The sequence below is a fragment of the Cervus canadensis genome, chromosome 15 (genome assembly GCF_019320065.1).
Source record: "Cervus canadensis isolate Bull #8, Minnesota chromosome 15, ASM1932006v1, whole genome shotgun sequence".
In the NCBI taxonomy this organism is placed as follows: Eukaryota; Metazoa; Chordata; class Mammalia; order Artiodactyla; family Cervidae; genus Cervus; species Cervus canadensis.
In genome coordinates this window covers 14,226,877-14,239,278 of record NC_057400.1, presented here as the reverse complement: position 1 = coordinate 14,239,278, position 12,402 = coordinate 14,226,877, and the positions used below count along the sequence as shown (strand labels likewise).

At 40.8% G+C, this 12,402-nt stretch overlaps 1 protein-coding gene across 9 annotated transcripts in view; it reads left to right on the top strand.

Moving 5' to 3' along the window:
- The window catches only part of NCKAP5 (NCK associated protein 5), a 1,111,865-nt gene that overhangs the window by 246,940 nt on the left and 852,523 nt on the right, over window positions 1-12,402 (top strand). The window lies entirely within an intron of this gene.

Genomic DNA, 12,402 nt, shown 5'->3' with positions numbered 1-12,402 from the left:
TACAGATGGCAAGATTTCCCACTTGCTTATAGAATTGCCCCATGATACTGAATGATCTACAAAAAGCATATTCATATTACAGATCAATTGTATAATTGAGTATTCATGTATCATAGGTTAAAAACTAATTAACATGAGGACAATATAAAAGACCAAGAAGAAGGAAAAAAGAAACAATATACTGCATAGTATATTCTCTCTGATAAGTGGAAAGGTTAATTTTAAAATTTAGTAAAAATTCCTTAAAATATATAACTTTACTTCGTATTTTATATTAACATAACATGTTCTTTAAAGTGTTATAGTGTCTCATTCAGGCTGTTTCAGTTCAGTTCGGTCGCTCAGTCATGTCTGACTCTTTGCAGCCCCATGGACTGCAGCACACCATACTTCCCTGTCTATCACCAACTCCGGGAACTTGCTCAAACTCATGTCCATTGAGTCGGTGATGCCATCCAACCATCTCATCCTCTGTCGTCCCCTTCTCCTCCTGCCTCTATCTTTCCCAGCATCAGAGTCTTTTCCAATGAGTCAGTTCTTCACATCAGGTGGCCAAAGCATTGGGGTTTCAGCTTCAGCATCAGTCCTTCCAATGAACACCCAGGACTGATCTCCTTTAGGATGGACTGGTTGGATCTCCTTGCAGTCCAAGGGACTCTCAAGAGTCTTCTCCAACACTACAGTTCAAAAGCATCAAGTCTTCGACACTCAGCTTTCTTTATAGTCCAACTGTCACATCCATACATGACTACTAGGAAAACCATAGCTTTGACTAGATGGACATTTGTTGGCAAACTAGACATGCTGTTTACCAGGATAAACTATTTCAACTTATTTCAAATGAATTATTTGCTTTTTGAGGCTTATTCTTCTAACAATCATTTGTTGGAATGTTTTGTGTATGTGTGTGTTCATGCATGTGGTATTGTGTGTACCAGCAATGGACACAGTTGAAGTTTGGTGCTATAGTGGTTACAAAAAGAATATTATTCCTTCCCTCAGTAAGGTTATAATATAATTGGAAGTATAAGAGTACCACTCAAGAAATAATTGTAGAACATGACAATGTATGTTACTAGGTGGTAAGTTCTGTAGTTCTCCTTTTAATGACTAAGTAGTGAAAAGAAGGGAGAGATGAATATGGAATTGTAGTAGATGGGGCAGGGAACATACTTGGTTTGCTCATATGATTTGGGCTGTTTGAAGGCAGAAGCCTCCTGTTCTCCATATGATACACAATATATACATTTCTCCCTATGATACTGTGCATTAGTATCCAAGAGCTAGTGGAACAAATCATACTCACTGTGTGGCTTGAAAAAAAAAATTATTCTCTCACAGTTTTGGAGACTAGGAGTCTGAATTCAGGGTCCGCCTGACTCTGTACCCTCTGAAGGCTCTAAGGAAAAATCCTCCTTTGCCTCTTAGCTTCTGGTGATTGCCAGCAATTCTCAGGCATAACTTCATTCACTGTATTCTAGTTCACACAGCCATCTTCCCTCTGTGTCTGTATCTGTGTCTACATCTCTGTTCCCTTATACGGGTCCTCATCCTTGCACAGAGCCCTATATGACATCATCTTAAACTAATTTCATGTGCAAAGACCCTGTCTCCAAATAAGGTCACAGACTACTGAGTGAATATGAATTGGGGAAGGAGGGAACACTATTTAACCCAGTACACACAGTTTGAGCAATACAATAATAAATTTTTCTCCATCTTATTTTTGGCAAAGCATTCTTTAGTTTTATCTTGTGGAAACTTTCCCCAAGATTTCTCATTTTCCCTTGTGGAAAATGTGGAGAAATGTGGTCTGGATGCAAATACTATATGATGGATTAGATCTTGGTTGAGTTATTGCCCCCAAAGAGAGATTGTTGTCAGTCAAAAGGTTTTCGTGGCATACTCCACAGTGCTTTTCGTGGTCTTGGGTATGTCCAAGTTTCTAGTCAATTATGTGAATGGAGGTAATGAAAACATTGTCTATCTCATTTGAAGATAGCACATAGTTGAATTTTTTAGTTTCAGCCAAATAATGATGTTAAAGGATAAATAGAACTAGAAAATGGATATTTTAAAAAATGAATATAAATTTTGATATGGTTCTAAAATCAAGTGTGCATCGGAGCATCAAGGGCTGTTGGCTTAGTGACAATATGTATTTAAATAGTCAATATTAATCTCAATATGAATGGCTCCCAAAATAGTAATGTGTAAACCAGGAACTGCCCTAATGGCATGAGAGAGGCCATCATCTTCCTCTGCTTTAGGCTGGTCAAATTATATTGCTAATAACTATGTCCATGGGAGGTTACCAAATATTAAAAGAAATCTGATGGAGATTTGAGAATGTATTCATAGAACAATGGCCAGGGGAGTAAATGACCCAAGATGACATTGCTTGAGGGATAGGTAAAACTCGAAATGCTAGCCTGAAGAATGAACGGGAAGAACCAGGCTGAACAAGTCAGCTTTTTAAAAAAAATTTCAAGGCTGTTTGTGTGTATGTTTGCTTGGAAAAGGGATTCTATTTTATTTTTTTGGGCTCCAAAATCACTGCAGATGGTGATTGCAGCCATGAAATTAAAAGACGCTTACTCCTTGGAAGGAAAGTTATGACCAACCTAGATAGCATATTAAAAAGCAGAGACTTTACTTTGCCAACAAAGGTCCGTCTGGTCAAGGCTATGGTTTTTCCAGTGGTCATGTATGGATGTGAGAGTTGGACTGTGAAGAAAGCTGAGTGCCAGAAAATTGATTCTTTTGAACTGTAGTGTTGGAGAAGACTCTTGAGAATCCCTTGGACTACAAAGAGATCCAACCAGTCCATCCTAAAGGAGATCAGTCCTGGGTGTTCATTGGAAGGACTGATGCTGAAGCTGAAACTCCAATACTTTGGCCACCTCATGTGAAGAGTTAAGTCATTTGAAAAGACCCTGATGCTGGGAGGGATTGGGGGCAGGAGGAGAAGGGGACGACAGAGGATGAGATGGTTGGATGGCATCACCGACTCGATGGACTTGGGTTTGAGTAAACGCTGGGAGTTGGTGACGGACAGGGAGGCCTGGCGTGCTGCGATTCATGGGGTCGCAAAGAGTGGGACACGACTGAGTGACTGAACTGACTGACTGACCCCAAGAGGCCACATTTAGACACATCAGTGCATGGTTCTGGAAGGTATATCTTTGATACTTTGTAACCTCTTCTCTGAGATCCAGGGATTGCTTAGGGGACAGTGAGTTCCAAGAACTGGAGGTGCACAAGCAAAAATGGATGGTCATTTGACAAAAGGGTTTGTCATGACAATTCAGTCAATGGTAACAGTGCTATTTGGCCTCTAAGAGGCCTTATACCTCTGAGTTTTATAACTTCTTTTGAAAGAAAATTCTGTAAAACTCTGTGAGGTTTGCATGGGCTGTAATGCTGTTAATTATATATTATAACCTCCCTTTATGGTTCAAATTGATACAGCATGTAAAAGAGAAATGGTAATAAAGTCAGGATGATAAAATCTATGATTTCAACTTTGACATGAAATTCACTTCAGATTGGCCTGTCAGTCTTGGAAAGGGAGCATTTTGGAATTTGAAAAGTCATATTATTAAAAAGAACTGCTGTGCTTGGGGCAAACTGTTCTATTTCCTTGTTCAGAGAATTCTTTAGGTTGGAAGGGACCTAAAAGTATACCTATTTCTGAGGTATCTGGGTCTAGTATTTCTGTCTTCAGGAAGAAGATATATTCCCTGTCTATCTATACAATGCCATTTACAATTATCTATATAGTCTATATAATGCCATTTACATATTTTGATAATTTCTCTATATTCTAACATATTTTAAAATTATTTAAATCTTCTCAGTATAAAATAGATGACTTAGAACCGCTTTTGCCTAAGGCACTGTGTCTTTCAGCTAAAGTTGAAGAAAAAAAGAACAAAAGCTAGGGTCAGAAATTCAGATTTTTCTAACGTATATGAAAGTTGATAACAGTTTAGGGAATATTTTTTTCATTCAGCCATTTACTGACCCAACAAAGATTATGGCACAGCTACTCTGATAGGAAACAGAAATGTAAAGTGGATAGAAACTATCCTTAATCTTGTACTTTCAGTCTAGGAGGGAGAGATAGCTTTATATAGTATGAGAAGTGCTCTTATGGAGGAATATTCAGAGTGCCTAAAAGTTTCAGAGAGCATCAAATCCACAGGGCAGAGAAAAAAACCACCAAGCGCAGCCTATATATAAGATGGATAATCAACAAGGACTTACTTATTAGCACAGAGAAGTATAGCCATTATTTTGTAATAAGCTATAATTGACTAAAATCTGCAAAAATACTGAATCACTATACTGTACATCTGAAGTTAGTAGAATATTATAAATTAATTATACTTCTATTTTTAAAGTAATAAATGCATTTTTGAAAACAATAGACTCACTTGAATAAATGTAGCTTCATAGATAACCCCAAAAAAGAACAGCCTATGTCTTTGTTCATGTGTGCGTCTTGTAAACATCTGTGTAAACATAGCATCTTACCTACCTATGTTATTTTACAGAAAGGAGAAAGATGGTTAGAAAGTTTGAGAAGCAGATAGACTAGAATGCTAAAATAGCTATAGAAGTCAGGGCTCCTCTCTTATCAATAAGCTTTTTTAAAGGGAAAAAAAAAATTGCGGAAAAGCTGCCCAAACATGTTCTTCTAGGTAGACTTTGCAGCCTTTAGAGAAATCGTGAAGAATACCAAGTCAAGCATTTACATGTACTGCTTTTGTTTTAAGATTTAGCAAGTCTTTCCTCTTGACTGCTCAGGGTAAACAATTGGATTACTTGACATGATTCTATGCAGAATGGATTAAATTTGTTCCTCCCAAGTCAATGAAATGCATGAACTTCCTCACGCCAGAATGGTTCAGAAGTTTGATTTATGGTGAAGAGTTTCCAGGAGCTTACAAATTGTAAAAATTGTGCCTTTTTTTTTCAGAATAAATATCAAGCTGCTTATTGGAGTGACTGCTGACAAAGGGGAGAATACATTCAATAGGAGAATAAGTCTTGCCTTTATTTCAGAGTTAACATAATCGAAATACTATGGGAGGAGTAAATTAGAAGTAGAAATTTTAAGTATATGGATTTAGGACTCTGATCTGCTGATTCATCTCTACTTTAGTCTGTTGCTACGTCTGTTGCTTCACGTGTGTCTTTTTATAATATAGTCAATAGGTGTGTTTGCTTTAGTCTGATCAGTATTCTCAGTAGCGCCCTTAATGCTGCACAGGCCAAGAGCCCATGCATGTGGACAGAACTATTGGAAGTACCGTCTGTGGAGCTCTGTCTCAGCAGGCTAGACAGACCAGCTACCCTTTAGAGCGTCAAGATGAGGCCACGGAGAGAAGGGCAAGATGATACTGCCTCAAGACTGAGTTTTCCTCCATTTAAAATAAATAAACAGACTTTGAAAATAAGTTGTTAAACAGATTAACTTTGAGTTTATTACTTACCTAAAAAGACTGTTTTACTTTAAGAAAGAGTTCAGGGACCTTGCCATTGACCTCCAAATTCTACATGTCACTCAGTAGAAGATGCAGATGGTGTTTTGTCTTAAATATGAAACCTCTCTTGGGTTTATGGTGATTTGTTTCTGGTTTTCTCCTGGCTTTGTTGAGGAGAGGGTGGGAGTGGCTGGTGGGGAAAGTTGGAGTTGGGAGTTGCAGCCATTTGTGTTAGTGTTACTCACCGTAAAGCCAAGAACTCTACCTCGACTCCATCAGAATCACCAGCTCAGCTGTACCAATGGCCTTGCTTGGTTGGTTCCTTGCTTAACTGACCTTCTGCATTTAGTTTTAATGGGATCATGCTTGGAACTTACTTGGAGGTCTTCCTTTGGTGACTTTCTCTAGTTCTTCTTTCTCACCTACTAAGTGTGTATATTTCTGAGTTGCATTCTTTATCTTCCCTCCCATCTCTGCTCTTCCTTCCCCTCACTTCTCACTGCTTCTCCCTGCCCTTCCCCTCTCCCTCCGGACCAGCTCATCCTCTTTGTAAGTCCAGTTGACAGCTCTGCACAGATGCCCTCCAGAAGTGCACTTTTATCTTCCGTTACTTTTACACTTCATCCTTGACTTTGACCTGCTTCTTTGCATCTTCATCTGGTTGATCCAGGGCATAAGAAGTGACTGCTCCTGAAAGAACCAGATAGCACCTTGTGTTCACTCCCCTGAGGGACACTGATTGCTGCAAACCAAAGTTCTGAGCCTTGTGCAGTGAGAAGGGTTTGGAGTTTGAAGGAAGGGGATCTGGAATTTTAATCGAAGGTCTGCCGAAGTCAGTCTCCATTTATTGCTTACATAACTGTCGTAACAATAATAGTCAAATCACAGATTTTTTTAATGAGAATTAAGTCAGATATGTATGAAAAACATTTTACAACTAGCACTTTTTAAAAATCCTAGTTTTATTTAAGAACTAGTTGCTTTGCATTTCATTTTTAATATATTCCCCACAGTCCTTATGTATTGTACTCTATTCAGGATTGGTGTTGAATAATTATTTTTGACTAAAGCTGTAAGATTCAACTTGCAAAACTTTCTAACCACAACTTCCTTCTTTTAAATAACCCATCTTTCCTATTAGAGTTTCCCAGGTGGTGCTAGTGGTAAAAAGAAAAACCCGCCAGCCAATGCAGGAGACATGAGAGACTTGAATTCAATCCCTGGGTTGGGAAGATCCCTGTAGAATGATATGGCAACCCACTCCAGTATTCTTGCCTGGAGAATCCCATGGATAGAGGAGCCTGACAAGCTACAGTCCATAGGGTTACAAAGAGTTGGACGCAACTGAAGCAACTTATGCATATTAGTTGAAATCTACTAGATATAGGGGCTGTGTCAAGGCGGTGAAACATGAGAGAAAAAGTTCACATTATCTAATACTTTTGTAACTTGCCCTTTCATATAAGGAAAATGACCTTTTAATAAATTATTTCATTTCCTAAATGAATCAGTCACAAGAGAATGTTTAGCAATGTTTAGCATCCTCTGATGAGATAAACAAAATGATCTAAGAAATCACTTCTTATTAACAACTAACATCTCTCCTCGCTCCTTAAGATCTTAAAAGGCAAAGTATTCAAACAGTTCTTCACATGGAGAGCACAATCTATGAAAGAATCATATTGGGTAAAGGTTCAAAACATTAGCTGAGGAGGGAACATTTAGAGAATAGGTGGATTCAAAGAAGCAAGGAGGCCACTGCCTGGCCTGGTGTCAGGTCTTGGGTTAAGAGAGGCTAGCAGTCAAGTGAGGAGTGAACTCTTGTTCTGCTTGAGCCAATAAGTGGGAAACCGAAGGCCAGGGTTTGAGGAGGTGCCCCGGCAGAGCCCACAGGTAACACACAGAGAGACGTCTAATCATCTCCTGACTTGAGATTGATGTCTTACATCTGTCATCTCACTTTATCCTTTCAACCCCCTGCTGGAATAAGGCGAACAAGGTTCATTATCCTCTTGTTTGACAGGAAAGAGAGAGGTACACTGGGTCTCTCTTGTAGACTATCAAGAAGGTATTTTTTAAAGCAATACCAGAAGATGGATAGCTCTAAAAAAAAAAATAAATCTTTCCAGTTTTTGTCTTAAAATGTTCTTTATAGTTTGGAAAGTTCCTGGGGTTCTCTTGGCCTTATGTTAGTTGTTCCATTATATTTAAACCGCCCTAAGATGCTGTGGGCACTTTTCTAGACTGTGTTCCCAAAACTTGAGCACATCAGTCCTTCATTCTTTTTTTTTCCCCTTTATTTTTATTAGTTGGAGGCTAATTACTTTACAATATTGTAGTGGTTTTTGCCATACATTGACATGAATCAGCCATAGATTTACATGTGTTCCCCATCCCGATTCCCCCTCCCACCTCCCTCCCCATTCCATCCCTCTGGGTCATCCCAGTGCACCAGCCCCGAGCGTGTGTCTCTTGCATCCAACCTGGGCTGGTGATCTATTTCACACTTGATAATATACATGTTTCAATGCTATTCTCTCATATCATCCCACCCTCGCCTTCTCCCATAGAGTCCAAAAGTCTGTTCTATACCTCTGTGTCTCTTTTTCTGTCTTGCATATAGGGTTATCGTTACCATCTTTCTAAATTCCATATATATGTGTTAGTATACTGTATTGGTCTTTATCTTTCTGGCTTACTTCACTCTGTATGATGGGCTCCAGTTTCATCCATCTCATTAGAACTGATTCAAATGAATTCTTTTTAATGGCTGAGTAATATTCCATGGTGTATATGTACCACAGCTTCCTTATCCATTCATCTGCTGATGGGCATCTAGGTTGCTTCCATGTCCTGGCTATTATAAACAGTGCTGCGATGAACATTGGGGTACACGTGTCTCTTTCAGTTCTGGTTTCCTCAGTGTGTATGCCCAGGAGTGGGATTGCTGGGTCATATGGCAGTTCTATTTCCAGTTTTTTAAGGAATCTCCACAGTGTTCTCCATAGTGACCATACTAGTTTGCATTCCCACCAACAGTGTAAGAGGGTTCAGTCCTTCATTCTTTCTGATCTCTTTCCTCATCTGGAGAATGGGACAAAATGTTGGAGGCCTGGATACCTACCAGCTTTATTTAAAGGCCTTGTGTAGGTCAGTCATAAGAAAGGGAATTTTGGACAATGAAGTAGACTAAAAAAATAATAAACAAACCATGGGCCATATTTAAAAGCACTCACCAGGAGTTGAAATGTCTCAAAATTTTACACTTGCCAGGTTTTTCTTGTACATTGATTAAGCATCTTGCATGCAGTTAGGAAGGAGCAGCCAGTTGCCCTGGGCAGTGGTGTGAAATGAATATGTTTCACTGGAACATATTAGTGAAAAAGTTTGTTGGAATCTTGACTTCTAGTTTCAAATGTCAGCCCTTAAGTTCAAACACAGGAAAGATCACCAGGAGAATGAAAATGTACTTGACTGGTCCCTTTACTCATATTTCCCCCACCCCTTTTTTACAGTAGAGAAACAGCACTGAAGAGGAAAGATCATATGTGAAGAGGGAGCAGGACACTCAGGGATGAACTGGGGCAGCAGTTGATGGAAACCTACTTGAAGCTTGGCAGTCACAAGAAAGTGTGACTGTCTATGACTGTGGCCTGGCTAAATATAGAGCAGCTGCCTTGGGGCACATGCCCTAGGCCGTGTGGCACAGTGGGCGTGGTAGGGTGATTCATGCCAGAGAGGCTGGAGTCAGCTCAAAGTTCTCAGAAAGTTCCTGCAAGTAGAGTCCAAAATTGAGCTATAGAGAGGAAGGTCCATGGAGGAACATCAGGAGGAAACGCGAAGGTTCCTACTAGGGATGGGCTGAACCTCAGTGCTTTGCCACGCCATGTAGTCTGAGTGGAGTTATGGAATCCTGCAGACTAATCAGTGGCCATCACTGAGGACCATGATTGTTTGCTTTTGTTAAATTCCAGGAAGAAGAGGCAAGGTTAGAGCAAGGGCCAGCACTGAACAGAAAGAGCAGGACAAGAGAAGAGCTCGTCTCCCTCCCCTGGAGGAGTCTGTGAGGTTCACATGGTGACATCCCTTAAGCCTGCATCTCTGGTGACACCGGCTTGAGAAAACTCTGGAGTGACTAGTTTAAGATTCTATTTTTGTTTTTTTTAGCCATCTAAGAGGATAAGTACAGAAAGAAAAGCTACATTTTGGTAAATATGTGTCTGGAATAATGCAGTTCATTATCACTTAAAATAACATCTAGCCTCAAATTAGAGATGAATATTCAGAAATTTACACGCAGATGATGGCAAGAATGTTCTGGAACAAGAACTTTGTGGCTACCTCTTTTTCCCAGGCAAGAATGTCTTCAAGCCTGCAGCCTCTGCCACTGAGCAGTTATCTGAGATGGCCTGACCTGAGGCTTCCATGCTATGCTGGCTGGGAGCTGGCTTCATCTCAGAGGCCACAAGTATCCCCTTTCAGGGGCTCAACAGACACATATAGGGTATGTTATATGTACCTAGTGCTGCTGTCAGAGCTGGCTGGACTAAAGGTGGGTAATGCATTGTCATAACACCAGGGAGCCAGCCCTCAGTCCAGTCGGGCAACAACTTTTGAGGTACCAATTATAAAGCAGTAGAATAAGAGAGCCACACTCGAGGGCCAGCATGGTGTGGACCTTAGGAGGGCCTTATGGCTAAGGTGATGCTGGCCACATCAACCTGGGTCAGTGATTTGTGCTTTTCCCTGGCCAACCAGAATGGAAAGAAGATACAACAAAAGTGGAGTAGGGAAGAGGGTGAAGAAGAGGAAAAGAGGGAGTGGGAGGTGGTCTATGTTATTTCTGCTCCGCTAAAGCTTCACAAAGCCCAGGTACATTGCAGTCATTGCCATGGGAAGGACTAGTAGAAACTCAGCAGCATCCTGAGGCAGGCAGATGAATTTTTGCCTAGCTTGGACAGCTTTGGGACATTTCTCTAAATTATATGTAAAAGCATCTTTTAAAATGCCCATCTTTCATTGTTTTCTCTCATCAACTAATGGGAATGATGCGGCAGTCTAGCCCTCACTTCTCACTGCTTGATCAAATAGAAAATGGTGCTTTTTGCCATGGCATCTGTGCCCAGCGAGATGTGCCATTAAAGCTGCCAAAAGGCAACTAACTTCCTTCAGCCTTGACTCACAGAAAAATAGACACATCTTGTCTTTTCTCTTCTTCCCTCATTCACACACTGCCCACCACTTGCAAGGCCCTGTGCCCAGCATACTGGGCCATGGCATGAAGTATCGTGTGGTCCATGTTCCAAAAATACTTAAAGGTGCACAGAGACTCAATGCATATACCCAGTAAATAGAGCTAAAGTTCAAGGCCGTGAGGATTTGGGGCCAGATAGCAGTGATACAGAGCAGTGTTTTCAATCACTGTGTGATTGACCCTCTGTTGTGTGGCTGTCCTGAGCATTGTAGGATGTTCAGTGGCCTCCCTGTTGTTTACCACTAGAGATAGCATCCTCCCAGTTGTGACCACCAGAAATGTCTCTAGACATTGGCAGTGTCCCCTGCAGGGGCAAAAATCCCCCCTAGTTGACAAGCACTGGTACCAAGAGTAAGTCCATCAGATGTCAGAGGGGAGTTGCTAGGTGCCTTGGAGTCATTACAGGGATGTGAATCTCTGCAGTGACTCAGAGATGAGGAAGGTTTTGGTAGGCACAGTGGAGCAGGGAAGTCTTTCCAGAGGATGGTTCTCTTTGTCATTACCACCCTAGCTCCTTCTATCTGTATAACTGTCTAGAGTCATTTATTCAGCTCAATCACTGCAACGCTATTCTATTCCCTCTTCCCCTTCCTTCCTGCCTTGATGTGTGTCCCTGACTCCTTTTCTGTCGCTGAACAGAGCTTTGTTGTGAGACAGTAGCTGCCCTTTCAGAGCACCAGAATAGCCTCCTTTTTGTCTGACGCCTCTCCCAAGAACTCGGGTTTCATTAGACATCTACCTGATGTTTCCGTGAAGGGCTGCAGGTAACTCTCTGGTAATCAGCCTTCCTCTGTACTTAAGATTTTCCTGTGAAATCACATTGTCTGTTTCTTCATTTGGTCTTTTTAGTTGTTACATTCTGTTCCCTCTGAAAGCCATGTGGGCCCAATTCTTATTGTTTGCCTGATTTGCAATGCATTCGAATCCTATTTGGGTATAAGAAAAAGAACAATACTTGGCAGAGTTTCTATGACAGAAGAACTGAAAGAACAAGATTGATACAGAGAAGACTCGTATAAGTATATACATGAAAATCACGGCAATGATATGAGTTTTTCCTGAGCTGTTTTGGGAAATATCTAAAGCAGCTGGAGTGTCCTGTGAAGGTCATTGTAAACGACTGGTGACTAGAGAAGAAGCAGCAGCAAGGCCAGTAGCAAGGAAGATGTGTGGGATGGTGGTCGGTAGCAGAGGGCTGTTTCAAAGAACTTAAGTACTGAATAAGTCACAGAACTAGTTTATTATCTTAGCTCATTGTCCTTCTTGATGCTGAGCCCACTGGACCTTTCTTGGAGTCCCCAGGTTATTTTGCACGTTCACCGATGTGCAGCTGTGTGGATAATTTGTACCTACTCTTGGAAGGTGTTTTGTTTCCCCGTCCTCTGAAGACTTCCAGCCAGTTCTGTAATGCACTTTGTGCTGACACAGCCAATCTGCTGGACGAGGCTTCATATATAGACACTGATGAACTTCATTCAGTGTTTCCCTGAAAGTTCATCTTAATGACGGGCTCTGAGTCCAGACCTTTGCTCTTCAAGCATCTATTTTAGATAAGGCACTTCTGGCTCACTAAAAAGACCATGGCTAGAGAAGACATATTCTGACAAACAGTCTTCAAGTTGAATATTGGGTTTGAGTTCAGGTCTCCTTTTCAAG